Source organism: Tiliqua scincoides, chromosome 8 (assembly GCF_035046505.1).
Source record: "Tiliqua scincoides isolate rTilSci1 chromosome 8, rTilSci1.hap2, whole genome shotgun sequence".
Taxonomy (NCBI): domain Eukaryota; kingdom Metazoa; phylum Chordata; class Lepidosauria; order Squamata; family Scincidae; genus Tiliqua; species Tiliqua scincoides.
The window spans coordinates 41113773-41119772 of record NC_089828.1 but is presented as its reverse complement, the minus strand read 5'-3'; positions in this window follow the sequence as shown (position 1 = coordinate 41119772).

The window sequence follows — 6000 nt, the reverse complement described above, 5'->3', positions numbered from 1 at the left end:
CATCACCATGTTCTCCAGAAACATTCGACTGGCCATTGTGAGAAATATGCTAGATTTGATTCACTCTTAGTATCTTGGCAGGGCTGCTCTTTTGTCAATATTTTACATCCCAAGACAAAAACACCTCATTCTATGAAGAGAAGAGCCCAATCCTAACCAACTTTCTAATGCCTGTGCAGCTGCAATGTAGCCCCAAGGAAAGGGAACAAACATTCCCTTACCTTGGAGATGCCTCTGTGGTTGCCTCCCTACTGCAGAATGCAGCACATGCCCTGTTGGCATGGCTGCACCAGTGCTGGAAGATTGGATAGGATTTGGCCCTGAGAGAGTATACAGACCAGCAGTCTTCTTACATTTAGGTTCCCTTTTGGTTCTTCATTACCTCATATTTAATGGTTAAATTTTTTATATTATGTACTTTCTTCCTCTGGAAGAGCAATTTCAAGTTTTAATAACCTTTAAACAAGTTTAGTAAAGTTCTGGATTTGAGCAACTGCCCTCGGTGTGTGCATTGATCAGTTTTAGACATTTTTTTCTTTTGGGAGGAGGAGGGGAAGGAGGGAACATTGATAAAGTTACCTAAATTAGCCAGATTTTACTTCAGGCTGAAAATAAATCAGCAGCTTAAACAAAGGAGGGGTCAAGGTGAATACTACCACAAGTACAATGACACAAATTCACCCATCAGAACATTTCTTAAAAGGAAAACCAAATATCTGATAATGGAGGAAGAACAGTCAAAAGTGGGACTTCCATTCAGAGCAAATCGCGCAATATCAAATCTCTTACAAGCAGTAAAATATTTTGCACAAACTGAAGCTGGGAACACTAACATGGACACCTCATATTTTTAAAAATCATACATTGCATGTTATTTTGGACTTTGTGGCTATATGCAAAGAACAGAAAGTTATTTCTTAACACACACTTCCTGTTGCTCTGCATTGTTTTACCTTCTTAGATCTGTTGCAGTGGAGAGATGATAAATCTGTTTTGAACCATATGGTAATACAGAGGAACTAGTAGTATAAGGTACTTAGAACTCTTGTATCCAAAATATAGGTTGCTAACTATCTTGTACTGTGGTGAACATCATGACATTCAGGCTACAATCTTATGTACTAACACAGGAGTAAGTCATTCTGAGTCTCAGTAAGTCACATTGAACTCAGTGTACTTTACTTCTGAGTAGACATGCATAGGATTGCACTGTGATTAAAAACGTTTTATATTCCAAACACTAGGATTTATTTTATGCAACACAGAGACAGAAACTGGACAACAGGCAGAAACAATTGTCCCGTCTAGTTTATTCAATATCTGCCCAACCATAAAATGAAAAACAGTGTACTGTACCCTTAGTTTAAAACATACCCCAGTGCACTTTTTTCCTTCCATGTTCACTTGCATCAGATTTTTGCTTATGTTATATGTCAAAGGAGAAAAAAAAATATTCTAAATGAACAAATGTATATAGCGTTCTTTTGTTTATTCCCAGTAATTATTAATATAGCATGCTACTATCTAAGTGACATTTCATGTCCTCAAGACAAGGCACAAGCAACACTCCCCCACACAACCAACTACAGTTTTCCTGTGTTAGTGGAGCCCTTCTGCCCAAAACATTCTTGTAAAATTGTGGGAAAATGGCATTTCCTTCCACCCCGTGTGTTTGTAACAATTTAGATGGTTTAACTCTAGGAGATACAGATTGCTGTTAGCTATATATGATTATCTTTGTTTTTCTTGCTTTGTTTGAAGCTAAGAAAATCTGTGGATATTTAATTAAAAATACAAAGCTTTGAACAAGAAACACGTCTCTTACATTAAAGTGCGTATAATTTAGAACATTTAAACTACATTAAAAAAAAACATTGTGTTGTGCACTGTCACAGTCCTCTCAGATCCCAATTGGGGGGGGGAGCGCTTGACATTAGATGGGTGGTTCAACAAGGCCTTCTTCTCCCTGCAGAGTGTGAATAGAAGACACCAGTACATTGCAGCAATACTCCTTTATTGGATTTACAGGCACTCTCTAAGATCCCAGAGGATGTTTCTCCCCAAGTCCTTCCCTAGACAATCTCTTTCTTATCAGGAGCCTGGCTTCACCCTCATTCAGTAGGCCTCCTTGGGTCTTTGTCCAGATCAGTGGTGGCTAGCATTTATTCTCCACAAAGCCCAGCCCCCTCCTGGGGCAGGAACTCGTTGCCCCCTCCTATAGGCAAACTTACCCAGGAGCCAATGGGAGAGATGTCAGATTCAGTAGGAATCCCTAGATCAGGGGTGCCCAAACCCCGGCCCAGGGGTTGCAGCCCTTGAGGACTCCCAATCTGGCCCCCAGGGAGCCCCCAGTCTCCAATGATCCTCTGACCCTCTGAAGACTTACTAGAGCCCGCTCTGACCCAAAGCAACTGCTTTCATTGTAAGGGTGACTGTTTGACCTCTCACATGAGCTGTGGGATGAGGGCTCCCTCCACTGCTTGCTGTTTCACATCTGTGACACAGGAGCAAAGAAAAGGCTGGTCTTTCTTTGTGTAGACATTGCCTTTTATAGACATTGAGCTATTGCAAGACCTTCATTCATTCATACAAGTTCCATCTCTAATATATTCATTTATGTAAATTTATTCAAAATTGAAATGTAAATTAATTCTTTTTCATTCCCAGCCCCTGACACAGTGTCAGAGAGATGATGTGGCCCTCCTGCCAAAAAGTTTGGACAGCCCTGCCCTAGATGGCTATGTGGCTCAACAGCAGCTAGCCAGGGTCCCTTGGTAGAGGCTCTAGAACAGGGGTGTCAAACTCATTTCATACAGTGGGTCAAACAGCATTTATGACGTCTGTTGAGGGCCGGAAGTGATGTTATTATGCAAGAAATGATGACATTAAATAGGTCATAACCAGAAATAAGCACTTAATTCTCACTTAGGAACACATTACCTGCAAATGACAGAAGATATACAAATCTTGATCATATTTCAAGATATAGCAGAGCCCAATTATCATGCGAGCCACCCTTTCAGCAGTAACACCACAGCACTGCTCAGCAGCTGAGAGCCCGAGGGCCAGATAAAAGGCTTCCATCTGGCCCCCAGGCCTTATGTTTGACACCTTTGCTCTAGAACAGGGGTGTCCAAACTTTTTGGCAGGAGGGCCACATCATCTCTTTGACACTGTGTTGGGGGCCAGGAAAAAAAGAATTAATTTACATTTCAAATTTGAATAAATTTACATAAATGAATATATTAGAGATGGAACTTATATGAATGAATGAAGGTTTTGCAATAGCTCAAGGCCTATAGAAGGCCTTGCAAAAAGCAAGACCAGCCTTTCCTTCGCTGCTGCATCACAAATGTGGAACAACAAGCAGTGGAGGGAGCCCTCGTTCCATAGCTCATGCAAGAGGTCAAACAGTTGTCCTCATGTTGAGAGCAGTTGCATTGGGCCAGCATGGGCTCCAGCAAGTCTCTGGAGGGCCAGAGGCTCAATGGAGACTGGGGGCTCCCGGCGGGCCAGATTGGGAGTCCCTGAGGGCCACAAGTGGCCTCCGGGCCGGGGTTGGGGCACCCCTGCTCTAGAACAAGGTACCAGTCCACTGCAGGCCCTGGGAATCAGGGATCCCTTAAAACAGGATCCCTTAAAACAGAGGGCTCATCTACACAAAGGCCTGTGCTGGAGGCCTCTTCCAGACCCGTCCGTCCGTTGTCATCCCCCATTCTGGCTTCCTCATTTCTTTTATTCTCCTCCTCCTCATGAGGGGGGACCAGCTGCTTTGCTTCTTGTGGTGCTATCCTAGCTGCAGCCACTGGCCCGTCACTTCAGCTTAAAGGGGCAGGCTCTAGCATCCCCATGCTAAAGTTGGAATGACCCAGCAGTGATACTAAGAATCCAGGGGTGGGTGGGGCAGTTTGATCCCAGCACCTCACATGCATTATTCACAGTTCTTAATGTTCGGACTTTTCAAGAAATCTTTATGAGATCATTTGCCTATAAGGACAGAGTAATGCAAACTCCAATATCTGCTTATTTACAGTGAACTCCATTTTCTCCCCAAGGAGGCAATTCTATGTTGAGAAATTTTGAGGCCAGTGTGGAGGAACATGGTGACAGCTTAGGTGAATTTGAGGCACAGGGTCAGGGTCACAGTTAATCAGTGGGTGGTTCACAAATGAAAACTGGGGGGGGGGGAGTCATTCAAGCTGTCCCTTGGGGTTTCCTCATCCAGATTCTGGCCCATGTGGCCATTTACAGCCCAATCCTGGGCTTGACGTGCTGGCTTACTGTCGGCACAGATCGTTGCAAACGTGTCGTAAGGCAAGTTTGTGAGGCCTAATGCCAGGCCAGCGCCCGTGCTAGCCCAGCGCCAGGTGGGCGCCCGGCCTCCGCTGCTCGGCGGCCGCATGGACTGCCAAGTTGCAGAGACTAAAGCGGGGGAGGGAGGAGGCTGGGAGAAGGCGTTCCGGGGGGGGAGGCGGGGGGAGGGCAGTGAGAGGGCAGGGAGGTGTGATGGGGAGCCATGGTGAAGGCGGGAGGAGGTGTGCCGGTGGGAGGTAGCAGGGAGGGAGGGAAGTGGGACCAGTGGAGTTCTGCTCCACCAGATCCTGAGCGTTCATGTGGGGCTCGCCGCCCAACACGAACACTCTTCCCTCACCCATTCCCTCTTCCCATTGTGGGGCTACTTCCCTTACCCAGGTGAAGGGGAGAAAAGTCCCCTTCTCCTGAGGTGCTGTCTGCGGCTGCCTGAGGCGCGCAGGATGTGGCGGTACCTGTTTTTGGTGCTGCTGCAGCTGTGCACCACAGGAGCTCAGGATTGGGCTACGAGTCTCTACTCACGGAAAGTCTTGGTGAGTAGAGACTCACCCAAAAATTGTATGGAGGCTCTCCTACCTGTTTCTGTCAGAAGAAGACACCCCCTTTCTTTCCACCTCCACCCATTTTCCTTCTTTCGTTTCCTCTCTGCCTTCTCCCTTCTGTTTCCTCCTCTACTCTCCCCCCTGTTTATTCTACCACCCGCTCTGCTACCACCCCTCCCTTGCCTTTCTCCATTGCCTCCTTCACTCTCCCTGAACATGTGATTCTGGCTGCTTTTAGGGGCTGGTATCAGCCTTATCCACGCCTTCATGCAACTGATAGCAGTCAGCTATATGAAGCTGCAGCAGGGAGCCACTGGCCATCATCCTGTGCACCCAATGATTGATAAAGCTTAGCATTCATCCCGCATGCCCCAGGAGCTGTGCTGTGGCACACTAGTTGAAAATGGCTGGTCATAGATCTTTCTGTTTCCTGGGGCATGCACAGAGGAATGCTAAGCTTTGTAACTGGTGGTGTGCCCAAGTGGTCTATAGGTGTGCTGTGGGAGTTTGCGAAGGGTCATTTATTATTAGGGCCATTAGGAAATGCAAGCCCCCCACCAACAGCAAGGTGTGCCTTGTCAATTGTCAAAAAACTGATGTTGTTCCTTGACAATTTTAGTACCTTGTCAATGAGACAAAAAAGGTTGACAATCACTGAGCTAGACCAGGCGTATCAAACATAAGGCTCAGGGGCCGGATGCGGCTCGTGGAAGCTTTTTATCCAGCCCTCAGGCTCTCAGCTGCTGAGCAGTGCTAAGGAGTTACTGCTGAAAGGGTAGCCCACATGAAAATTGGACTCTCCCATATCTTGAAATATGATCAAGATTTGCGTATTTTCTCTTCTGTCATTTGCAGCTTATAAGTTCCTAAGTGAGAAAAAGTGCTTATTTTTGGTTAAGACCTGTTTAATGACATCACTTCCTGCCTAATGACATCATTTCCAGCCCTTAGCAGGCATCATGAATGCTATTCGGCCCTCTGTATGAAATGAGTTTAACACCCTTGATCTAAACAATTGCCACAGTTACAAATATACAAACTGAGCTTGGGAAGCAGACAGGCTCTCATCATTAAATAGCCTCCAAGAAGCAATGATACACTCTATCTGAAAGTTGCTTCTTTCTAGTCAACTCCCATACTTATCTTT